Genomic DNA, 25,903 nt, shown 5'->3' with positions numbered 1-25,903 from the left:
AAGGTAAAATTCACATGAACCCATGCATAATCTTTGCCTATCTAATGCATAATCTTTAGGGGACATGATCTTACACAATGCTTGAGTGATTTGGGTGAATCTTATCAGTTAAAAAAACCAAAGTTCTTCATTAAGCAACTTCCATTGTAAAGTTATCTGACAACATAGTTCCATTTACAAAAGGTGAGAAAATTCAGCATGGGGGGCAGATAACTTGACTCACAGAATGCTGGTCACAACTCAATGTATTCCCGTTCCTGTTTGCACATTCTTTACCAAGGAAAGGCCATGCCTGACAGTGGAGGAAAGGGCAGGGGTGCCACACCAACAGCACTAGGCTGGTAGGTATGCTCTGACACCTTGGAATCTGGAGAATGCAAAGGTCAAGGAAACCCAAAAGATCAGGCACTGGCTGGCAAGGAAACCATAAAGCCTTGGGAAACAAGTAAACCAATACACAATGAACATCCCACGTGCATCTGCTGCAACAGAATCCTGATATCTCTGCCGTGAAGTTGTGAAGTGCCTGTGAGGGTGTGGGTACGTGTGCAAGGGGTAGCATGATATTGAGACTGTTTTAATTCAGAAATAAATTTTAATTCCTCATTTGCACGGGCTCTTGAAACCCATTTGGCATGCTGAAAAGGATATTCAACTTCGTGGCAGCTGATTTTCAGATGACAGAGCCATAGTATATCTCAAATTGGAAGGGACTCCTAAGGATCATCTAATTCAACTCTTTGCTCCTCACAGGATTTTCTAAAACCAGACCATATGACAAAGAGTGTTGCTCTTTGTCAGCTGCTCCTTGAATTCAGACAGACTTGTAGCCACAAGCAATTCCTTGGGAAGCTTGTTCATTGACTGGCCACCCTTTCCAATATGCAATTATATGCATTACACTGCATTGGGCCAAATTGCCAAAAGTGAAGAACCTTTTCCTAATGTCCAGTCTGGACTTCCCCTTACACAGCTTTGTTCAATTTCCCATTATTGGTCACCAGAGAGAGATCAGCACCTTCTCCTCCACTGCCCCTTTGGTGGTGCATTCCTCCTCTCCTCAGGCTGCTCTACAATCTCAGCAATTCTCTTTAGGACTAAGCCCTGAGGCATGATTTAGGCAATGAAGCTTCCCTCAGTCTTAACCAGAAACTCATGCATGACTATGGTGGGAAGGCACTGTCCTTAACAGAAAGTTCTGTTGCCTAACAAAGGACAAGAGATAATCAGCTATGCCCTGACAGCCCTGGAACATTACTTGCCTGAATCATCCTGGAGATTGACAGATGACTGAAGCCAAGCATTGTGCAACCCTGTAAGCAGCAGTCTTAAGAGAGTGTGAGAGCTGCCAGCTCTCACACTGACACTTGGAGGACTGTCTCTGAAAGCTGACAAGGGGGCCTGTGTTGATACACCACTCTTCAAGGCTCAGGCTGATGAGAGATGCAAAGGCATTCCACATGAGTATTTCACTGACCTCTTTGTACATGTTGACTTCTGTCTGTGTGTCTGAGCACCTGATTGGCTTTAGATACCCCGGAGCAAATACTGTATGAATAGTGCCAACTTAGATGTATGGTTCAGTTACTTTGCTTATAGCAAACTCTATTGAATAATTTCTTAAGAGTTAAAATAATGATTAAGTGCTCCTAAATCCTTTAGACATAAAATCCTTGAGTAAGCCTGAGGCTAAGTTTGGCAAGGGGATCTATCCTGAATATTGTGACCCAATGGGAATGCCTTCCTTACTCTTTAGCACTCTCATCCTTTTGTTACCCAAAGTCTGTGATAATTATTTTAAATATGTTCTGATCCAGGTTTTCTTTATATGCCTTATTCTACGTGGTAGCAAACTTTGCCACTGAACTTTGTTAAACCACCCTTTCTCAAATATTTATGAAAACCTCTTTTACTAATAACTTTGGTGATGATTCTTTAAGCAGCCAAAATACTCATTCATGACATCTGCCTCAAGGAAGTTGTAGACTGCCATGGGGACACCCCTCAGTCTTCTCCAAACTGAAGAAATCAAGTGGCCTCTGCCACTCTTCATAAGATTACAGCTGAGGCCATTCACCATCTTGGTCACTCTCTAGTAATTTGATGCTACTCTTACATTGAGGTGCCTAAAACTCACATACAACTCTCCCCACAGAGGCGAGGTTGCATCAGTACAGAGTAGAGCAGGACAATCACCTCCCTTAAACAGCTCAAAGTGCTGTGCTTGATATCCACCCCAGGACGTGGTTGGCCCTTTTTGCACCCTGGGCTTCTAGGTGGTGGGGTGATACTCATTCTTTTGGTGGTCCCACCTTTATACAGTCCAAGTTCTGAGTATCAATGAGGCGTGTTCCTAATTTACATGTGAAGTGAGGTCAGGTGTGCCTTCATAACATGCAAAAGTGAGGGAAGGCAAGGTCCTCTTTCTGAGAATGCTTCCTCCAAGGTTTTGAGGGGCTTTTGTTGGTTGCAGGTACCATCTGTCCATAATATGGGGTGATCTTTGTTTGACCAGTGATATGTGTACGAGTGGTCACTTTCTTCCACATACACCTTGCCACAGCAGAAAATTTTGTCTGGATGCATTGACCAGGATGTGCTAACCAGATAAAGCCTCTACCAGACCTGGAATGGGAGCCTTCCTGTTGCAAATTCCTTCTTTTTGTGTTTATCTTATTGCAAATGCTTCCTTAGCCTTAACAGATAGGCAACTGTGTTTTTTAACTCCTTCAGTCCCCAGTTTGCACATATAAACAGGATTACCTTATCCCAGGTGATGAGTCCAGCACTTGCTCTTGATATATTCATAGAGATGGACAATTGCCAAAGCTTTCCTAATACCTCAGCCAGAGGGGACAGGAACACAGCAACATGCAGTCAGGAGTTTAGGATAAAAGGAGGCTGCACCCTCCAAAACCTTGAGAGACACTTCACTGGGGTATTGCCCAGTGCACTCTCCCTTTATTGGAATACATTTTCTGGAGTCCTCTCTCTCCTTTACACACACTGGCTTTTCACAGTGTGGCTTTTCTGCACAATGTCAATAAGCAGATGATTATTTATTTTGGTGCCAGGAGCACAGGGAATTACTCCTCCAAGCATGTCCTACTTAGTAAACAAAATCCATCAATTTGATATACTTTTCTGCTGGGTCATCGTTATGTAAATTCTTTAACATTTTATGTATAATATGCCTGCTCTTAAATTTAACCTTAACCATAACTCGTTTTGCTAGTATTATAAATGTTATAAATGCAAATTGATTCAGACAAATTAAAAGTAAAAATAAAGATTTTTATTTTTGCAATCAAATTCTATCTTAGCCAGCCACAAGGAAAGTACAGTGCCAAGCCCGGGATCGGCGCTGGGTGCGTGACAGGAAGGACGGATCTCGGCAGAGGTTCCCCTAGACACACACACCACCCTCTTGCACCCAGCAGTTCCTATAGGAAATTTTTCCCCCGAGGCTAGGATTTCGGCAATCCGCCTTTTCTTTCCATTCAAAGTCCCACATATTCATAAAGTTCCTTTTCTCCAGGTCGAGGCTGAACAATCCGAGTCCAGGTGCAGACGATTCTCCCTGATGGAATTACAGGAACCTTACGGGAACCGCGGCTTTCAGATGTATCAGCCTGGAGAACTCCAGCGATCCCAATCTCGGGTCGTTACCGGAATGATCAACGCTTAGGGTTCCAGTATCACCTCGCAGAACGAAGGAGGATCTCCGGGCAAGCCACATGTATTAAATTGTAAATGAGGCTTTGTCCAATAAACCGGGTTTTTGGTGTAACAGATATGTGTGTGTGTCGGGGGGTGGGGGTGGGGTGGAGGGGGTGGGGGCAGCTCTCATTGCTGGCGTGTTCTTTGCAATAAAATTATCCATATCAAATTGTAAGAGAAGGGTGACCTTTTTGTTCGATGCAGCTGCAGATGGTAATTTGTTTCAAGGATATAATGTAAGGAAGTTTGTTTTTACAGCGGTAATAGGCAATAGGCTGTGAATTGCTGGTAACACGCATTCCTAAGCTTTTACAGCAGTAGTAGGCAATAGGCTTTGCATTGCTTAACTGATAACACGCATTTCTAAGATAACACGTATTCTTGAGACTGTGAGAATCCCCAGATCAAAGGACACCTGTGAGGAAGACAACCAGCCTTCATCCCACGACCACCAGGAGGCAGAAAACGACCACCTAGCAACAGAATGCGACTGCGCAGAAGAAACGAGTGAACTAAGGAAGAAGATAAAAAGAGCGAACTAGGGCACCAGAAGCGCGGCAGTTTGGTGGAGCGGTAGCTCCCCTCTGTCGCCGCAGCGCTGCTTTACTTTGCTTTGCTCTCATATACTCTATTAAATGAATTAAATAAATTCTGTTAATCGGATCAGATGACCTCTTGTGTTCAATCATAACAAAATCATCTTTCCCTAAATCAAATACAACAATATTACATTGGCACAAATTATAACCAACATATCACTAGTTAAATAACTTCATCAATATTCCTACCCTAAGACAATCGGGGCATCTCTACTGATTGGAATCCCTAATATTCCAATCAAGGTAGGAAGGGTAGGAGGCTTCCAAGCAGCATAACTGCTCTGCATGATGGTCTCCAGAGCTTCTTGAACAAAACATAAGACATCCATTAGCTTCTTGGCGAGGTTTCTGCTGCATATTTTAAACACAGCGCTCCTGACATTCCTATACCTTACACTTCACAATTTTCTACTTGTAATCATAATCACCTCTTTTATGTTATTAAATCGATTATTTTATCAGAATATTTATAACATCTCTTCTAACTGAAGTCTCAATTGGTCGTCAGTTCGTGGAGGAATGTGAAATGACCGCTCTATTATTCTTAAAAAAATGTGACGCGCTCGAAGCAGGGAGCTGTGGGAGTTCTCCGGCGAGCTGAGAAGGCAGGAAGGGAGGCAGGGAGGAGGGGCTTAGCCTGGAGGGATCTGAGGACCAGGAGGCTCAATCTATCGCCGCTGTCCGCGGGTGAGCGGGCGGGGGCACGGCGCTCGCCTCGGCCGGCGGCCCCGACCCGCGCCGGGCGGGCAGGACGGACGCGCCGCCCCGAGCCGGGGACTCCTTCCGCCTCCCACCGGGACTGCGGACGAGAGGCTGGCTGCGCTCGGTGAGGACGTGCGGCGGCGAGAAGGAAGGAAGGAAAGGAGGGAGGGAGCGAGCGGGGCGGGGGGCGGCGGGGGCCGTGCCGTCCTCTCCTCCCTTCCGCTCCGCCGCGGGGCCGGCACCGGCGGCTGCCCGGAGCCGCTGCCCGGAGCTGCCCCCGGAGCCGCCGCCCGGAGCCGCTGCCCGGAGCTGCCCCCGGAGCCGCTGCCCAGAGCCGCCGCCCGGAGCCGCCGCCCGGAGCCGCCGCCCGGAGCCGCCGCCCGGAGCTGCCCCCGGAGCCGCCGCCCGGAGCTGCCCCCGGAGCTGCCCCCGGAGCCGCTGCCCGGAGCTGCCCCCGGAGCTGCCCCCGGAGCTGCCCCCGGAGCCGCTGCCCGGAGCCGCTGCCCGGAGCTGCCCCCGGAGCTGCCCCCGGAGCCGCTGCCCGGAGCTGCCCCCGGAGCTGCCCCCGGAGCTGCCCCCGGAGCCGCTGCCCGGAGCCGCTGCCCGGAGCTGCCCCCGGAGCCGCTGCCCGGAGCCGCTGCCCGGAGCTGCCCCCGGAGCTGCCCCCGGAGCCGCTGCCCGGAGCCGCTGCCCGGAGCCGCTGCCCGGAGCTGCCCCCGGAGCCGCTGCCCGGAGCCGCTGCCCGGAGCCGCTGCCCGGAGCTGCCCCCGGAGCTGCCCCCGGAGCTGCCCCCGGAGCCGCCGCCCGGAGCTGCCCCCGGAGCCTCTGCCCGGAGCTGCCCCCGGAGCCGCCCCCGGAGCTGCCCCCGGAGCCGCTGCCCGGAGCCGCCGCCCGGAGCTGCCCCCGGAGCCGCCGCCCGGAGCCGCCGCCCGGAGCCGCCGCCCGGAGCTGCCCCCGGAGCCGCTGCCCGGAGCTGCCCCCGGAGCTGCCCCCGGAGCCGCCCCCGGAGCCGCTGCCCGGAGCCGCCCCCGGAGCCGCTGCCCGGAGCTGCCCCCGAAGCTGCCCCCGAAGCTGCCCCCGGAGCCGCCGCCCGGAGCTGCCCCCGGAGCCGCTGCCCGGAGCTGCCCCCGGAGCTGCCCCCGGAGCCGCCCCCGGAGCCGCTGCCCGGAGCCGCCCCCGGAGCTGCCCCCGGAGCTGCCCCCGGAGCTGCCCCCGGAGCCGCCCCGCTGCCGAGGGCTCGGGCGGGCGGAGCCTTTCCGCGGCCGGGCCGGGAGCGGGGAGGCCGCGGCGGCGAGCGGGGCCCGGAGCGAGCGAGGCCCGGCAGCCCGTCCGCCGCTCGTCTCGCAGAACCAATTACCATCAATTAGCAAGGGTCCTGCGAGTGCCTGAACAAGGACAATGCGATGCGCAGGCTCCGGAACGCATCCTCCGCCCCGAGCACCTTAAGGACGCAGAGGTTTGCTTGCTGTGTTTCTCCGTAGGGTATGACAATACAGGGAGATGCGGTTACTAAAACACCCAAAGCAACAACAAACGAGGAAATCCCTCTCTCCCCCCACCCCCCCCTCAAAACAAAACTGACAAGAGAAAGTAATCACTTGTCAGGTTGAAGACTGGGTGTTTTAAGTGTCCTGTGTTTAAATTTTGCGATGAAAGTCCAGCGTTAGTGATTTTTTTGCTTCAGCCTCTCAGATAGGCACCACAAGATGTGCGGTAAGGAGCCGGTGCTCTGCTTTGTGTAATGTGTAAGAGGGACACCTGCAGTCGTGTGGTGGAACGGATAAAACTGTTTATACTATTAAAGAAAAAAAAACCAAAACATATTTAAAGAGATAGAGGCTTGCTGTTTCTGCTTTGGGTTGTCTGAGTAGTGTAGCTGATAGAATTAACTTATTTATTCCATCTGCAGAGGCAGATGGAAATGTGAGGAAAAAAGTGCAAATACCCATCAATGCGTAACAACTTTCTTCTTGGGCTTTGGAAGATGTGCTTTGATTGTCCGTGGCATCAGTGAAAAATGCAGGCATCAGGTAGAACATGAGTAGATTTTCTGCTGGAGCTCAGGATGCGTTTCAGAAGCCCATAGAAATGTTGGCAGTTGTTTTCCTAGAAGTTTTTAGGAGGCTGACTCAACTCTTTCTAGGAGCTCTGTGGTAACTTTGGGCATTTCTGTGCTCTTAACTAGCCTCCTGGGAGGACTTAAAAATAGAATAAAACAAACCCAGCTTGTGACTCCTGGTAAATATTTTCTCCTGAGAAAATATTCATCGGAGAATGATGGGAGTAAAACTCGTTACAAACATCAAAACTCCTAACTGAGCTCTTATCTCCCTGTTCCCTTGAAGTAGCCAAGTGATGTCCCAAAACATTCAAACAGATATTCCTGTCAGAGAAAACAGACTTGTGATAATGATTGCTTTTATATTACTGTCCACAAAATTAAATCCTTTACTCTTGATGCCTGTGCCAGCATAAAAGTTCCCCTGGGTCTCAAGGTGGAAAGTCTTGGAAAATTTACTGCGATGGTTCCCAAGATGCTTACCAGGACCCATTAGTTCAGTGTGTTTGTGTGGCTCACTGCAGTGAGTTGGGAGACAGAGTTCAAGGATCCAGCTGTCTTTGTAGTTTAAGCTTAAACAGTATTTTTTTGCCAGGAAATAATATACTGTCCGATGTTTTGGCAGAAGACAAAAACCATTACAGCATGCTTTATGTCAAGTCTATGGGGTGTGTTGGTTTCCTTCTAAATAAAAGCTAAGACTCTCCAGCTCATTGGTCTGCTAGACTTTTTAGAAGTTTTATTTTTATTGTTATGATTCTGATTTCTATTTAAAACACAGATGCTTTTTTGCTCTTTCCCCTTTCCACTAATCCTCAGAAAAATAGTTGTAAATCAGTAAAATACTCTGATTTGCAGGAGGCTGTTCCTCAAACACAGACTCTTTAGAAGCCAACAAATTGCTGACTTGGCTTGTTTTCTGCAGTCTAAGGTATGTTGGTAGGAGAATATTTTTATATATTTCTAAAATTTACACAAATCAGCCTTTGCAACTGTTTTATTTGCCTTTTTTTTTTGTTTGGTTTTATTTGCTGCAGCCATGAACAACATGGGTTGGGGATGTGAGACTGTCACAGCATTTGTGTCTTGTAATTGCATGGTCTTGTAATAATTAACCTGTTAGTTTGATGTTGAGCCTTTCTTCTTTGTGTTGAAGATTAACAGTTGTCAGATGCAGAGCAGTATTCCCCACCCCATAATTTAAAAGGCAGGGTGAAGACACAGCAAAATGAGTAAAAGAGGGAGCAGAAAGCCAAGAAGGTGCAGTTCAATTCTCTTGATTCCTAGAGGAGCTCGTGCTTTGCTAAGCATGGCCATGAAAACTTGTGAAAAACCTTAGAGCCTACTGGTGATTTGAAAGAAAAAAGAAAAGCACGAAAAAATGGTGAAAATACCTATTATGGTTTTTAGCATTAGGCAATGCTTATCTTTGGCTTTTTAAGCTGTTAAAGTGCACTGCTGAAAGGAGACTGGTGCTGTACAGGAAACTGGAATTCAAAATCTGCCAGGGGATCTTTTGATATATTACTGGTAATCAGGACATAGGAGGCTCTGGTGGTATTGTTGGTATGGGTCATTGCTCCTTTGGTAAAAGGAAAAGGTTAAAGCTCATGTACTGTTGTCCCTTCTAGGAGCCAAGACCAGTGAGGAACTCCTGTTCCTCCAGTGAGCACTTCATATCTGTCTGAAGACACACACGATATTGCTGAAGTGATTTTTTTAATGTGAAAATGTGGATGCCATTTTCTTGTCTAGTTTGGTTCATCCTGAAGCATCACAAGTGGCAGCATCAGTGCAACAAAGAGGTAGAAATGGGGAAGAAAATAGGGTTAAGGAAACTACAAACTTACCAACCTGTCTTTGTTACTCTAAGCATTTCTAAGCCATTTTCAGTACCGTTACATGCAGTTTTTCAAAGAACTGTAGTGCTTTCCCATTGCTGACAGGGAATGGATTTTTATTTTTTCACATATTTGATTGCTAGACACTACTATCAGGCTTCTGACTATCATTTGTCTTTCTGATAAACACAAGCAATTCAAGTTCTCAGGAGTTTCAAAACTGTATAGGGTAGTAGAAATGTAGGAAATTATACTTGGAGGAATTTCAAGTGAGCTAATTTAATAGAAGGATTTATATTATAACTTATAGCAGGCAGGAAACTTCACCAATCAGAAGATTTTAAAAAAGACTTAAAAAACACTTCTATAATTTTGAAGGTAGCACTATGCCTTCATGCTGGATATAAATGGTCTCCATAAAATGCAAATATGCCAAAGAGCTCTTCTAGTATGTCCTTATGAAAGATTTCAATGACTGAAATTCAATTAACTTCTAAATTTGCACTTCAGTCAGTATCCTGTACATAGATTGCAACTTGCCTCTAGTGAGTGGTCATTAGGTGTTGGATGATTGGGGAACAATACTTCTAAAAGGGGATATCTACAATTACTGGGGATGTAAGACAGTTCTTTAAATGTGCATTGAAACCTGAAAGGAATTTGGAAATTCCTCAGAGGCTTGAAGCATGTTCATGGCTTCTCTGCATTTCACTTGTTTCTGGGAAATACTGAGGCCTGAACAGCAGGCTCTGAGCTGAACTTGACTGTCAATGAACCTTCCAACCAAACATTGTATGATATTTGTATCCACTTGCTACTGAAAGATGCATGATCATTAGTGAAATGTGTAGTGTGATAACAATGTATTTCTTCCTGTGTTTGGGGGCCAGTCAGGGCCATGAAATCAGATACCTGGCCTTGTTTGGAGGTACATGGTCAAAACCAAACCCCTTGATTCCTCCTTGAGCCTCCAAGCTTCGGGTAGAACCCAGGAGGAGAATGAAACTAGATACTCCTGCATGAGAAGGTATGGAAGCTTGTTTATGCACCAGCATAAAAGCTGGACCCTCTCACAGCGAAGATGGAGACCTCACCTGCGGGTGGATGTACCTGAAGAATTTCCCAGTTACCAGGAGTGGCCCTCCAGTCCCTTGCTGTGGCTGGAGCTCCCCAGCTGAAATGAAGATCTGGAAGACAATAAAATATTAGGTGATTTACCTTTCTTAATTACTGCAGGTAATCTTCTGTAGTAGTGATTACGTGCATTGCTTAGTTTATCCTTCTGTAATTCTTTGCTGTTTTAAATTATAGTGAATTACACTTATTTCTTAAAGTTCGTGTCTTTTGTGCTGACCATGTCCACTGGCAGACCAGTGTGATGGTAAATAGAAATTTGCAGTTGAAGTGTAGGGGTGCAGGTATTTTCTAAAAAAATGTTGTTCCATCTAAGAAAAGGCAGCTTAGGGGACTCCACCTTATCCTTAGCTGACCTTCTTCCATTGTGGTAATATTCAAAGCTAGAAAAGCATGAGCTATAGATTGATACGCAGTAATAACTCCACAACCAAGTAGGTAGGTATTTTATTCAGCGCTGGACACGGGGAGCAGAACCTTCCCAAATCCTGACTACCCCAGGTTCCTCAATCCCCTATTTATTCACAAAAGCTATGCATCATCTATAGCACCTATATATAATCAGTACCTATCCCTGCCCATTCACCACATGGTATGGGAATTAGCTGCGACCGCGTAGTTCGTTCTTTTATCGAGTCAGTGGTCTCAAAAATGAGGCTGGGGTCTGGGACGAAGCTTCCATAGTCTTCCTCACTATTGAACTTTCAAACTCGGATGTCTTCGCATGCACAGTCGCCTTTTTGCTTTGCATTTTTAGCAAGCTCAGCAATCTTCATCAGGGGCTCCCCTTCTTTTTGCAGGCTCAGCATAATTTTAATGGGTAACAGATTTTCTTCAGAGGGTCCCCCTACGGGTAGAATAACGTACACCATGTGTTCATATAGCCATTGCCTAAATCATTCTAAATTCCCTAGTAACCCTTAAATCCCCGGTTTCAAGATAATACTTGTAGCTATGTGTTTCAGTTATATACATGAACTTTTCTGCAGAGGCAAGGATATTCCTGTATAAAGGAGTCTGATGCTACCATTAGAAAAACTTTCATTTGTAGGATTTCAAATGAAATATTTGGTGATGTCAGTTTGTCTGATGAATCCAGTCCCTGTTAATGTATTTTCCCTGCAAATCTTTTATGTTGAAAATTGTTTTCTCAGGTTTACAGCTATTATTTGAAAGTGAACATTTTTTCCCTGTGAGGAGTGTAAGCAATAAATGTTTGGTTGATACAATGAAGCAATCGAATACAATCTTGAAGATTTAATTTTATTCTGGACAATGGCATTGCTTTTGCTGGTGTTGGTGTGTTGCTTGGTACCACGGAGAACTAGAATGTTAAAATTCCTTGTGAAGCATGGCTCCTCCAAATGCCTGGTGTGTCCATAGTGCTTGTAGAAGAGTCACTTTTACATTTTAGAATAACCTCTTGGAGCTCAGTTTTGATGTTGCTTATGACAAATTGCAGGTTTTTTTCTGCATTTAGCGCTTCTGGTTGTTGATATGTGGAATGGTGCTTATCTGCATTAGCTCATTCATGGTGAGAAGAATGACTTCTTTATTCTTGACCCATTGACTGTGACCGCAGTTCCCATGACGCTTATGACAGTGTTGCTTGGTGCAGTTAGTAGCTTTAGGACAGTGGATTGGGACCACTGCCAGATGCCATGGCATGCCTTTTCCTTGATTTTTGAACCTGAATAAGTCCTAAAATTGAATGACATAATTGTAATTTCTCAACTGCAGAATTTCTGGATTCCCACTAAGATTTAAGGCACATTCAGAGACTGATGCTTGTTTTGTTGTTTTTCTAAATTTGTTTTGCTGTGGGCAGCATCAGAGAAGACACAGATACCAACTTGAGGAATAAGGATAATTTAATATAATATGAAACTGCAAAGAATTACAAAAAGATAAGATAGGATAAACATCAGCTGGGGGAAGCCACTGTCACAGCAAAGTAGTGGAAACCACTCCTGGTAACTGGGAAATCGTGCAGGCGTTTCCACCCACAGGAAACAAAGCTTCTGACTTAGCTGTGAGAGAGTCCCATTTTTATTCTGTTCAATGAACAAGTTACCATAACTTCTAGTGTGGGAACATCTGGTTTCTTTCTCATACTGGGCTTCTTCCAAAGCCTGGCCAGGGCTCAAGGATGAACCATGGGAGTTGTCTTTGATCCTGTACTCCCAACCAAGGAGAGATTTGGCCTTGCCTGTGTTCTCAATACTGAAACCATGTTTTGCCAATGAGCAGATACATATAACATTTGGTTGGAAGGTTCATCTAGAGGTCAACTTTGGTCCAAGGTCTGTTGTTCAGACCTTGGTACTTCAACGTTTCCCTGTTGTTACCATGAAATGTGGTAAGTAGAGATCTGCAGCTGTAGTCCTGCATCAAACATCCTTATTGAAACGGAATTTCAAAAATTTTTGACATAAATACTAAAATTGGAAAGTGGGGGTGAAACAGCTTGAACTTCACCCTGCTTGTAGAAATCACCAGTGATGGAGGGAGGGTGGACATGTTGTTTTTGATGTTGAAGAATGCCGAAATCAGCCTGACTGAAACACCTCAAAATTAAACAATATGAGGATGTGAAGAAACTGGTGTTTCCTGAAGGGAAGTGGCACTGACATGGATGTGGGAGACAGATGTTTCCTGATAAAAGGAACCAATGAGTGGTAGTACTAACCATGTATTTTAAATGAATTATGTTCTGCTGAGCTAGCCTAGCAATGTAGGACTGACAATCAATCACATTATCCTATAAAAGCCCAAACTCTCTTTTTTATGGTAGAGGTTTCTAGCACACCCCTTCTAAGAGAGTGTGTGGAGATTCTTCCTTTAAGTGGGGACGCTTCTTGTGGAAACTCCTTGGGGCTGTGTGAAAGAGATTTGCCCACAGTCATGAGTGTGGTGACCAAAACCAATCTCTTCTTGACAATTATTAAGCTAGTTTTGAAAATACCAATTTAATAAATAGTGCAATATAATAGCAGTTAGAGCCTTTTATACTGAGGAAGGTCATGGAGCAGATCATCTTAAATGACATCACATGGCACCTATAGGACAACCAGGGAATCAGGCCCAGCCAGCATGAACTTATGAAAGGCAGGTCCTGTTTGACCAACCTTGGTTTAAGACAATTTAGGGGAACACTCTAAAATGAGTTACTTCTCCTTAGTTTTAATCAATCCCTTTCCACCAATAAGGAGAAACAAGTACAGGAGATATAATTGGAAAAATAACAGTTCACTAAAAAAATCCCAAAACAGCAAGAGGCAAAACATATCAGTAAGAGCACCAGTTTTTTTGGAAGTTGCTGAAATCTTCCAGACTCCTGGGGAGCAAAGAGAAGCTCAAAATGGTGAAGTGACGCCTGCCATGGGGGAGACAAAGGGAAAATGGTGGCAGCCCCCCTCCTCTCCCTTATCACTCTGGTGGTGGCGACTGGTGGCTGGGACATGGTCAAAGGCTAGAACTTGTGGAGGGACTTTGCCTTCTCCTTGGCAGAAGACAGCAAGGCAAAGCCTCTGGGCTGGTGTGACTTGGAGCCTTCTGGTCTCAGCCAGCACTGCTCGTGGGCTGGGGTCACCATGATGTTACAAATGGAGAGGGGAGTTTGAACCAGGCCCTTGACAGTAGACAGTAATCTAACTGGGGTGGCCAACACCCCAAAACTCACTCTTGTTTAGCAAGTTCTTAAAAATGGCCAATTAGGTCTATTACAAAATGAATTACTTATTGAATAGACCAAGGAAAGCAGACATAAGACTTAACTCTGACTTCTTACCATGCAGGATAAACAAAGTGACACTTCTAGTAGATGGAAATACAGCGTGATTGAGGTATCTCTATTACAGCTAGCAATGAAATAATATAGATTCGGATTCATGGATTTGATGGTTAGATACATTGAATCTTACATCAAATCTTCCCAGTCAATTTCTGGAAAGTATCTACAAAGATGTGTCCAAACTTCATAGGAGAAGCTGCCCTACACATTTCCAGGGATTGTGTGAGAGGTTTCTATCTCTTTAATAATTTGTGTCACTTTTATAGTTGTAAAGAGCAGTGTCTTTTGGTCAATGACATTTACTTTTCTTAATCTCTTCCCACATCTTCTCTCCAGCCCAAGCTGTTGATTCTTAGTTGGAGATCTCAGCCCTTCTGGCACCAGTGATGAGCCCCTGCCAGGTCTTTGACTTTGCCTGGGTTATCTTTTCCATATGCACCATCCATCTGTTGTAGAGAGGGATGTCTTGCCACACACATGGAGCTGGGCTGCTCTGCTTTTCTGGGCACAGCATTCTGGCTGCAGACAGGTGTTGCAAAATTCACTCTGAAACAGTTTCTGACTGGGAAATGCAGCTTCTTGAGTTGCCACTGTTGACAGTAGAGCCAAAAGGCATGCCAAAGGCAAGAGAAAGCTCTGCCTGAGCACCTCAGCTTTTAAAGACTGTGGAAATTAAGTGTATTCACTTCATGGCCAAACAAAAAGCCCCACTAATAAACTGAGAAATAGTTTATTCAGTAATTGGATAACACTGAATAAAATCACATTAAGAATCCTGGTGTTGGGAGGAGGCAATGCTGAAAACAAAAAGGAATGCTGGGAAGGACAGCCTGATGCAACATAAAGCCTACAGGAATAAACATAACCATCCTATAAACATTATACTGAAGTCCAAAAAGATTCATGTACTCACTTTCCTAGGTCAGCTAGGTGGGTTACCCTGTTGTAGAAGGAAATCAGGTGTGACAAGCTGACTTTCCCCTCATGAAGCCGTGCTGATTGTGACTGATGATTGTTGTCCACTGAGTGTTTTTCAATACCTTTGAGAAAAATGTTTTCCATGATTTTACCATACATTGAAGTGACACTGACAGGCCTCTATTTGCCAGGGTCCTCCTTCTTGCCTTCTTGAAAACTGGGACAACGTTTGCCAGCTTCCAGTCAGCTGGGACTTCTCAAGATTCCCAAGATTCCTCAAAAACCATCAAGAGTGACTTTGCGATTACATCAGCAGCTCTTTAAAGACTATTGGATGAATCCCATCAGGATTTGTCAGAAATTGATAGGTAAAAGGGGGAAATACACTGTTGGAAGTGGTGGAATGGGAATTTGCAAAGAGAAGTGGCTACTAGTCTACTTATGCTTAAATTTACTGTAAACATTCTGTGATTGATTGGCAATCTGAGATTAACGTAATTTCCAACAAATAATCTCCTATGTAACTGCAAAGAATTTTGGTGCAGGAAAACTCCTGTGTACTCGTGCTGTTGTGACATCTAAAATTACACATCTGAAAAGTATCTAAAATACAGTTATAAAGAGAGGAAAATGAGAATTATGGATGTTTATGTAGTCCTTTGTGTGTGTTTAGTTCAGGCTGTTTCTCTATAACACCATAAATCAGATGTGCTTAATTAGATTTAAATACTTTAGGTTAAATGAGACATTCTGCTACAAGTCCAGAAGTAGAAACAGGAGAGCAAAGTTTTGCTGGCCTGCAGCTGAACTTTTGTCCTTTCAGTTCGTAGAATCTTCTGTTTGCTGAACTACGTTCTGCAGAGATACAAAATAGCTGTGATCACAGTGGCTGGCATTGAAATATGTATATTTATAGTTTTGGCTCTATTAAAGGGAGCTTTTAGCAGTGAAAAGGAATATTTTGGAGCTATTGTGAATGCCTCAGTTACACTTGTTGCAGAGGAGATTTAGACCACTTAGGAACCACTAGCACAGATGGCTGGAAACGTAGTTTTATTGAAGTAAAATGATGTAAAAGTGAGGCTTAAGAAAGTGCCCAGGCAAGGTTTAATCTTACTGTACAGATACAGTAACAGTAAGAATTCAAAAGTATTAATACATTATCCTAATGCCCTATGATACAAAGTTATGCACAATATCAATGACCTGAGATCTGCAGCTGGTAAAGGGTCTGTCAGCCTCAAGGAGAAACTTAGAGGTGACCCAGCTCAAGAAGAGTCTACAACCATGCAGCTGGGAGAGATCAAAAAAAAGCTCACCTGGGCTTTCATATTTGTGAATAAAGTGCTTGGCTCACAGTCAAATGCCATGGAAAAGGTAGGCATGAAATTCCTTGCACCCACAACTTCATTTTTTCCTTAGTAATTAGTTCTGGAAGAACTACCTGCTATTGATGTCTTATTCACTTGGCTGGTATTCCCAGCTCTTATGCATCAAAGCTCTTTGTGTCTCCCTGTTCCTATGTGGGTTTTCAAAGAACAGGTTGGAACTAGAAAAGTCCTTGACCTGGTCATGGCCTAGGCCTTTATTTCCTTGTGAGCCTGAGCCAAACTGTCAATAATTTGGTCAAAGAACTGAGCTCATTCCTATGACTACAGTCAATCCACTTTATTGACTCTAAGAGTGGTAGTACAGTTACCTCTTGCTTCTGTCATCAGTATGTGTTAGCACATAAGTGCTGAGAGTACAGTTATTTGGTGAGTTGCTTAGCTTAATAATGATAATGCTTATTAGATACCATTGCACAAACAGATATTCATATAATTGAATATTTTTAGGAGAAGGGTTGGAAGTGTTTGTGCCTCATACTCCAGTTCCAGGTGCAATGTGTGCACAGCAAGGAATAGAAAGATTAAGCCCAGCTGACTAAAACCTGGGCCTTTCATGATGAAAGTTTAGAACCTAGAAGACTTGATATTTGCATTTGGAGGAGGGAGTAGATTGGTTAAAGAAAAAAGACTGCAAGACACTTTCAGAAATACCTCTGGTACTGGCATGCAAGAAGATTCCTGTAAAAACTACCCAGACACTTCACATTCTGGGCAGGACCCTGGCATTTACCAGTAAGATAAAAAATTCCTGGTGTTCTTTGAGGGTTGAAATTTGGAATCATAGCTTGTGTAAGAGTCCCATCTATATGTGCTAGGAAAGTCAGCAAGATAATGGTAATGAGAGACATCAGGTGTGTGAGAAATTTCAGCTAATACTGCTTGAGCTGCCTTAGCATCAATGGCAGGACTATAGCCATAGCCTGGAGGTAAATGAATAAAGGTATAATTAATGCCATTCCAAGTACAAGCAAAGTGAGCTTGGTAGGCCTAGTGGGTGGGACACTGGAGGAATGTCTATAATGTCCAAACTGATTGTGCATAGATAAGAGGAAAGGTAGATGGCACTGATTGTTTTGGCAGCTTTTGTGACTGCAGTATGGGGGGGGGTGGGGGTGGTGGAAATTTATGCCTAGGTAGCTGTCACAGGCAGAATGGAAGCTTCACACAAGGTTTATCACATGTACCCTCCTGTTGAGTCACAGGGTACAGAAAGGATGCCCTTGCTTTCTAAATTCCTCAGAGAGGTGTGGGTGGATCCAGTCCTAGCTCCAGACTTACTCAAAGGTTTATGTCTAAAGAATTCCACAGGTGTAGTTGAACCTTTATACAACTTCATCCCACAGGATAAAGGAAGGCAAACCAATACGAAAAAAATATTTATTTTTGTGGTGTTAATACTGATGATAATATTGATCATAATACTAGTTAGACTAAAGGACCTTAATCAGAATTAATTATTACACAATATAGAGAGTTAACTGTAATTACAGTGACAACAAAGCTGGCAAAATAATCAAGTAGAGATTGATATTGCTCACTCATACCAATGTCTGTGGGCATATCTCTTTAACTCAGCCTTGGGAAATAACCTTGGAGGTGTCCTCACTCAGAGGAAGAATCTCCACACACACTTCCAGAAGGGGGCATGTTAAGAGTGTTGGAAGCACATATAAAACAGTCAAGCACAATAAAACAGTGAAGAAAATAGCAAAGCTCTATATGAGATGGGGCCCACACATCTGAGCATCACTGATCAGAGCAGACATGGAAACCTGATAGAGATTTTTGTTGCCATGGCATTGTGTAGGAATATAAAGTGGGAAAAAAGCAGTGCAGTCTCAATACCAGGAAATGTTTTGTACAACTACTACCAGGTATACCCCTTACCAAGAAATACCGTGTATGGCACAACCTCTAAGAACAGAAAATTTGACCACCCACAGCACTTTGCACAATAATGGCTAATAAGGTATAAAAGGACCCTGATTTTGTGCTTAGGTGAGGGATGAGAATTTGACATGAAAATTGTAGGGACATATTTTCCTTGCCCTCTGCAGAAAGGCCACCTTTTGGTAAGACTTGTCTCCTTGTGCTGAGTATTTTGACATGAGAAATTGAGCTTGTGATTGCCATTGTATTGTCAGGGCTATATTTAGCTTCTCTGCAGTTTATGCAGATACTTCTGGCACTTCAAAAGAGCAATGTCTGTTGGATTTAGTAAACCATAGTACTTGTGAACCTGGCTGGTTCTTTTGAATGCAAATAGACTATTGAAGCACCCAGTGTCAGGCCTTTAGTTATGTATTCATAACAAATCTCTGCTGTTAAAAATTGAGACTGGGTTTTTATAGTAATTCACTGTCAGTCAAATGTTTCTGGGCTGCTGTTTCAGCCCAGTACTCTTTAGCTCAGCAGTGTCAGGTAAATTATCAATACTGTCACTTACTGTTGCTTTATGGTGAACTTTGTTACATTCTCACCTGTGCCAGTTTCTGCCAGGAAATATTGTTCCTCACATCCTCAGAATGTTCAGCTTTGGGATTATTGAACCAGGCTGGTCTCAGCATTGTTCTACACCAAGTGCAGCATGATCCCCTTTCTCCATCCATCACTGACAACTTTTACAATCAGGGTATTGTTCAAGCTGCTTTACCCCCATGGAGGCAGAGTGTCCTGCTCCAGTAGCCCTGGTGAGATGCCAGGACCCACTGGACTTGTGAGCTGAATGGCTGGGGCTGTTAAAAGGGGAAGGGGTGCAAGCAAATACTCACTATTTTTTCAGTGCTCTGAGAAGAGACATGATGAATTTTGGGGCTTGCAGGATCACAGAGTGTTTACCTGTGGTGGGTCACTGGAGGTAGGAAGGTGCTTTTCAGAGTCCCCAAAGTAGGAGGAAGTTTGATTCAGAAGTACCAGGAGATTGTATCTTCCCTGGAGCATCATGGAAGGTCTGATCTATGAGTGGCTCTGTCTGTGGAAGTAAAAAAAGTTAATGCCTCGTAGGCATTTGTAGGCCTTTCTAGTTAGAAATATCTGCAGCATGGCCTCACTAAGAGTGGCCAAATTATTGGAGTGGAATACTTGTAAAAGGATGTACCATCTAGAGCTTATCTGAAGCAATCTGTATGTTACCATTTTTGATGGTAGCTTACTTCATCTTGCTTATCTGACATGTACCTGTGGTCATGTGAAAAACAAGGCATGTAACACAGAGGTATATAAATATAAACTCTGTCACTGCCCCAGGTGGGCAAGGTTCAACTCAGCAGAGGCTGTTACTTGGCTGCTTTTTGTGGCGCATAGCTCTGCAGCTACATGCACTGATAAACTGCTGCTGTGCAGACCTGAATAGAATTCTATAGGAGTTACTCCACAGCAGAGGTTAGAACTCTCAAAATCAGATCCTCAGGCTGGCTGGCTCTTAAGGAATTTGCACTTGACTGACCCTGGGAAGGGCTGAAGGGGCTTCTGTAACCTGTGGACTACTGCAGATGGTGAGAGAAGTGGTCCACTCCCTTATGATTAACTGAAGGCAGATTTTGACTGCCATGAGGACACACAGATGATGATGCCATTGATGGTGGCATCTACCTCCAAATGGGAAGTCTCTGTAAGGTGCACCCTCCATGGCACCTGAGAAGGATCATCCGGTTCTGTTTGGGTTGCTAACTGTATGTCTGATAAGTTTGGGTGACCAAGGGCTGGGGGGTTTCCAGCTGATGAAGTGATGGAAGGGGCACTAGGGCCCTTGCTCAAGCCCTGGTGGGAAAAGGTGCAGCATAGGGGTTTGTTGGCAAAAGCTGGTGAAACGAGTGTTGGGGCTCTGTGTGCCTGGGGAATACCTGGGGCTAAAGAGGCTTTCAAGATTCCTTGGGTCAGGACCCTTTAGCACAGGCTTAAGGTGGTTTTCAACTACGCTGACACAAAGGGCATGCTGATAGGAGGCAGGATGACAGAACAAGCATAGCAGGAAAGAGTTGGTGTACATATAGGTAAAACCATATAAAAGAAAGGCCTCGTAAAACATGGCTTGGGCCTTGCTATTCTGGCTAAGCTGGCCTGTTGAGTTCTCATGAGAAAAGAATCATAAGAATGACAATCAGTTTGCATAAGAATTATTTTTGTGAGAGAACAGTTTGCACCCGCAAAAATAAGGAGTCTATCCTGTGAGAGTCTGTGAAGAAATAATGTAAACAGACCTAGGAAGAAAAAAATTTGATGGACATGTATGCTAGCCATTACCAAGCAATGAACTGAGTATCAATGTTTTGTTGACCCATTAGATTCCAACATGGTGCCTTCTGTTAGAAATGAGAAGCTTGACTCAGCCAATATATCAAGCAGAAATTCAATTTATTAATTTATTAATTAATATGGTAACATATAACCCAAGACAGCGCTGGATACAGTGGTGGGGGTTTTCCCATCCAACTCCACACCGATTGTTGAACTTGTTGGTATTTATTGATCATATTCATGCATATCCATAAGCTTTTCCCAGTAGTTTCTATTTCCCAGTTTTTACGCGAGCTTTCAGAAGTTTCTATTTCTACCTTTTGACATCACAATTCTATATATTAGGATAGTAAATCTATGATGGTGATGTCTGGTTCCTTTCCAATTTCTATACTCTGTTGTGATCTATTCCAGATTTCAGTATCCTAGGATGTACATCCCAGGATGTGTGTCCAGGTGGTGGGGTCCAGCTTCTATTTTCTGGGATCATTAATCTATGGTAGTGATGTCCAGCTTCACCTTTTGAAATCATTAATCAGGAATCATGATGTCCATCTTCCTTTTCCAGGAGCTTGGGATAGGGTCACTTCCCTTTCTGTTTAAATCCTTTATACATTCTAAAGTTACAGTTTAAAATCCTTAATACTAAGCAACATTCTAAAGTTATAATTTAAAAGTTCTTATTGCAAAACAGCTTAAGACTTATAATTGTTATTTGCAAATAAAAGATTGGTTCAAAAGCTTTCTTGCATGCTTTCCTTGATTGTTTATTAGAACTCATATTTATAACTGTCCCATGGCTATGTTCCAATTTCACAATTACAATTACACAGGTTGCCTTTATTTACCTGACACGAAACACAACTTTTTATTTCACACTCCTGATACCATATAAAATGAGCTGTGTGCAGTGAAGATTCAGCTATTCTGCTCAAAGAAACAAGTGTCTTGTCTGTCTCATTCCTATCTCTAACTTGAGGTCATAGCGACAAGTTGGGACTGTGTGGTGCTGGGCACCATGTTAGTGGGTTCTAAGTGGGCCAGGACTCTTTAACTAGTGGGTGCTGCTGGGCCTCAGATGGAAGACAAACTCACTGGACTTTAGCTGGCACATGGGCTACATCTAAAGAATGATTGATAACCATTCTACTTGTGTTTAATCCCAAATTTGTGGGACCACCCCAGGAAATAGTGAGGTTGAGGCTTGGTCATCTCAAGGCGTTTATCTTTGAGTTTATGTTAGTGTAGTTTATCTCAAAAAAACCAGACGATTCTTGAGGATGGTCCCGTGTGGTTCCTCTAATAGCAATTCCTGTAACACACAACTCAAATCATGGCTTACAAGAATTTCAAGGTATATCCATACCTCCACCCCTGGTCCTTTTGGGACAGGTTATAGGACTTAACACTGCAATGAATCCTTGTCTCCAGCCTGGCTTCAGCAAGGGATTCCTAATTTTTTTTTTTGGTCTTGACAGTGACAATGATTGGATTTTACTCTTAGTGAAGTTGTGTGCTGCATGTAGTCAAAGTTCCTCCTCTAGCAAGGGTTTTACAGTTACTAATGGTTGGTAGCTTAAGTCTTGTTTGCCTCTCTCACAGTTACATTCCCAGAAAATGTAAGTATCTTAAGATTCCTCAGTATTTGTCTAATTCAAGGATGTGATTTTATTTTATCTCCAATCATTTTTCAGGAAATACCCAGTGAAACATTAGCAGCCTGAAAGCTTTACCTTGGGTGCAAAAACCTGTTTTCTTCACTGAGATTCCTGCATTACTGTAAGTATTGCCTGGACACTGATGTTGATGTTTTTTATGGATTTCATATGCCACTTTATTTTCCTGTCTTCTTTTGTTATTGGTATCTTATGAGAGCAGAGAAAGTAAAAGAGTGAAGAAAGATAGAGCTGTCTTTGAATCTTAAAAACAACACCTACAAAATTATAACAGTGGGTCCTTTATTTTTATAGGCTAGATATGAGTGATACTTTTCATTCTCAAATTTGAAATCAGAAGAGTCTTAAAATCTAAAAGAGCCCATGAAGGGAAGTCAGGAGCCTTGTTGATTTGGGAGAAATGGCATGAAACATTTTGTTTAGAGACTGTCTAACACCCTGCACAAGGCAAGGTGTTTGTTCTGTGCTGGGTTTGATACTGAGAAGAGCTTGTCGAGATGCAGATAAACATTAATTCTTGTAGTTTGTCATGGGGGCTTTTGTGCTTTTTGTACATTTTTGAAGGCTGAAATAGTGTTTGGCTTTGAAAACACAGTCTCTAAAAACTTTACAGAGTTACATGCTCACCCATTTGGGTTTGTTGGCTGTAGCAATGGGGGACAAGCGACACGGACCGCCTTATGGATCCGAAAGAGATCAGTTTATTGTAGAAATCGCACCCTTTTTACACCTTTAATCGCTACCTGACATAGCCGAAACTAAACCGAGACCTAACAGCACTTAACAGAAAGAAGGCACCCATTGGCTGGCTCAGCTGCAGCGCGTCCTCTCATCCAATCAGCTTCCTGCTCATACACCGCCACACGTTCCCCCAGCCAATCAGAACCTCACCCTGGCTGTCCTGCAGCTCCTGTGGCGCTGGTATCCGCAGGGCTTGGCCGTGCCCTGGGGGAGCCGCCACCCGCTGCTGCGGCCCTGCGCCTCGCAGGTGGTGCCAGTGGCCGCAGCTCTGGCGGCTGCTCCGGGCGGATGGACCGTACAAATGTTCTGGTGGCAGCCACCGGGCCGGCTGCGCTGTTGTCACCGTGCCACGCTCCGTGTGTGACGTTGCTGTACCCGATGGGCTGGCAGTCCCTGATGTGCCTGTGGCTGTGCTGCCATGGGGGTAGGGCTGCAGCAGAGGCTTGCTTGAGGGGCTCCTGGAGCTGAGCTCCACCTGCAGTGAGCTGAGAACCACCAATGTACCCACCAGGACTGTCCTGACCCCTGCTCACCCCGATCCCTGTCCTGGGGCCGGCCCGCTCGGACCCCTGCGTGCCTGTCTGGAACCCAGAAGTGTGCAGCTAAAGCTGCTGCCAGAGAGTTAATATTATAAGCAGCAGTTCCCACATCTTGGCATGCTCTAACCATATCAGCTATGTCACAAGTATGTGAGTTACGAACAGCAAGCAGTGCTTTTCTACAATTCTCATTTGTATTTATGAAAACAAGCTGCTGCAACAGAATAGTTCTGGCCTCATAATTGTTGACTTGTTGGGAGAGCATGGTATGCAGTCTGTCCAGGAGCTGCACGAATGACTGCTGGACCCTGTAAAACCTTAGCAAAAGATTAGGATCGATACCCATCTCTGGAGTTGCTGCAGGGCCTGCAGGGCTGGGCGAGTGATGGTATCATGTACATCACACGGGTAACCTGCCTGTGCTGCAGGGACTGCGACAGCATTCTGTCTGCTCAGCTGTGCAATGGCGATTGGTGAATTTCTGTCCTGCAGCACTTGGGCTGTACACAGCTCTCGGTAATCGGTTAGCCAGACTGCAAACTGCATTGCTGTTGGGATAATATTCATTACACTTTTCCAGTCGTGGGGAGTGAGGATGTATGTGGTACTGATGGATTCTAGGTAACTTAGGGTGTGATGGGAGGATAAGCCACTTTGCTTTACTAGTGTCCCCAGTTCTTTAATTACTTTATAGTCTAGCTCTCGGTATGCTGGGTGCTGGTTTGGCACATATATTACTGGGCAGGCTGTAGTGACTGCCAATTCATCCTCCTTCATGGTGGCTTCCTGGCATTTTTGCCATTGCTAGACTACTGTGTCACCATTTTGGGCAGGGAGCGAGCCCGCTGCCCCCTCATGATGTGGAAATTCCGCACTGAGGGGGCCAGCCATGCAGGGATTTTTATCAGGGTAAGGCAGTTCTGCAGGGCTTGGGTTAATCTTGGGATAAGGCAATTCTGCGGGGTTTGGGTCAATCTTGGGGTCATGTACAGGTTATGGTGGTGCTGAGGGTTCAGTGGAATCAGCTTCCGAAGCTGCGTAGTGGCTGACGCTCGTGTGACTTCCTTTAATGGCTGCCATGATTGTCCCCCAGGTAGTGAGAAGTCTCTGTCCTACTGCTTGCCAGGTTTCTGATTGAAAGGGTCCATTAAAGGGAAAATCTTTAACACGGTTAGACACCCAGTCCAGCAGGGTGCTTAGTTTCACATCAGCCATAATAACAGATTGCTGATGTAGGAGCCACTGTACCTGGCCCACACTTCTGCTTTGTTCCAGGGATATTCCACCTCCCATATTTGCTCCCACTGGTCTATTCACCATCCAGGTGAGGTGGGCGCACTTTTATATTCCTGAGTTCCTTCCTGAACTCTTCTCGGATCCTTCCCTGAATCCCTTTCCGGACTCTTCCTGGCTGGTTCCTTGACCTAGTGGGAGTTGCAACTGGAGCAGACTGCACACCCTGCACCACCTTATAGGTCCCAGTTTGGGCCAGCCATTTGTAGCAATGCAGCTGAAGGAGATCAGTTCATTGTAGAAATCACACCCTTTTTATACAATAAAGTGATACAAGCTCCCTTATGCAGCTGAAGGAGATCAGTTAATTGCAGAGATCACACCCTTTTTATACAATAAAGTGATACAGGCTCCCTTATGCAGCTGAAGGAGATCAGTTCATTGCAGAAATCACACCCTTTTTATACCTTTAATAAAGTGATACAGACTCCCTTATGCAGCTGAAGGAGATCAGTTCATTGCAGAAATCACACCCTTTTTATACAATAAAGTGATACAAGCTCCCTTATGCAGCTGAAGGAGATCAGTTCATTGCAGAGATCACAACCTTTTTATACAATAAAGTGATACAGACTCCCTTATGCAGCTGAAGGAGATCAGTTCATTGCAGAAATCGCATCCTTTTTATACCTTTAGTCTCTACCTGCCATAACTGAAACCCAACCGACACCTAACAGAATTTAACAGAAAGAAGGCACCCATTGGCTGGCTCAGCTGCCATGTGCTCTCCATGTGTTCTACCATCCAATCAGCTTCCTGCTCGTATGCTGTCCATGCGTTCCTTCAGCTAATCAGCTTCCTGTTCCTATGCTGGGCACGTGCCCCCCCAGCCAATCAGAGTCTCGCTCCCGACTGCCATTCCCTGCGTCCCTGCTGGCTCCTGATTCCTCTCCCCACTGCCCTGGCTTCCAGCCATCGCTGCTGCAGCTGTGCCTGTCCTGCAGGGCCTGCTGGGGACCACAAGCCTTTACCACTTGGATAATTACAGCCCCACGTCCTACAGCTGGTAATCCATGTGCATTCTGGAATCTAACACACGAAGACTTAGAGATATGTGACTTTGTCAGCTCCTGAAGGTGTAAGTACTGCAGTAGTAGAAGTGTTGCTGTCGTCATCATGGTTCATTCCTTCTCCCAGCTAAGTTAATGCTACCAACAGAATTAGGGGCTCTTTGCTTGTAGCTCACTAGAGGCACAGTCATACTTCTCAAAATTAAACTAGTGGGCCACACTATTGTGAGAGATTTTTACTAAACTGAAAT

At 44.7% G+C, this 25,903-nt stretch overlaps 1 protein-coding gene and 1 long non-coding RNA gene across 7 annotated transcripts in view; both read left to right on the top strand.

The window, feature by feature from the left end:
- Positions 1-3,340: 3,340 nt before the first annotated feature.
- On the top strand, positions 3,341-3,792 carry LOC116183162 (uncharacterized). The gene is made up of 2 exons (XR_004147708.2): positions 3,341-3,400; positions 3,539-3,792. It is a non-coding gene; the product is annotated as an uncharacterized LOC116183162 (long non-coding RNA).
- Positions 3,793-5,011: 1,219 nt separating this feature from the next.
- RESF1 (retroelement silencing factor 1) overlaps positions 5,012-25,903 on the top strand; it is a 29,974-nt gene continuing 9,082 nt past the window's right edge. Inside the window, exons 1-4 of one of the 6 annotated variants that reach the window (XM_021539999.3) lie at positions 6,310-6,477; positions 7,939-8,011; positions 14,958-15,134; positions 22,088-22,172. The gene's annotated coding sequence lies outside the window, so the exon portion shown is untranslated. Of the gene's footprint in view, positions 5,146-6,309; positions 6,478-7,938; positions 8,012-12,188; positions 15,135-22,087; positions 22,173-23,422; positions 25,721-25,903 lie in introns of those variants that run through there. The other 5 variants (XM_021540001.3, XM_021539998.2, XM_077783361.1 and 2 more) reach the window with 5 other exon arrangements.

The sequence above is a fragment of the Lonchura striata genome, chromosome 5 (genome assembly GCF_046129695.1).
Source record: "Lonchura striata isolate bLonStr1 chromosome 5, bLonStr1.mat, whole genome shotgun sequence".
NCBI classification, from domain to species: domain Eukaryota; kingdom Metazoa; phylum Chordata; class Aves; order Passeriformes; family Estrildidae; genus Lonchura; species Lonchura striata.
Note: the sequence above shows the minus strand (reverse complement) of the source record. Positions and strands in the feature narration are given on the sequence as shown.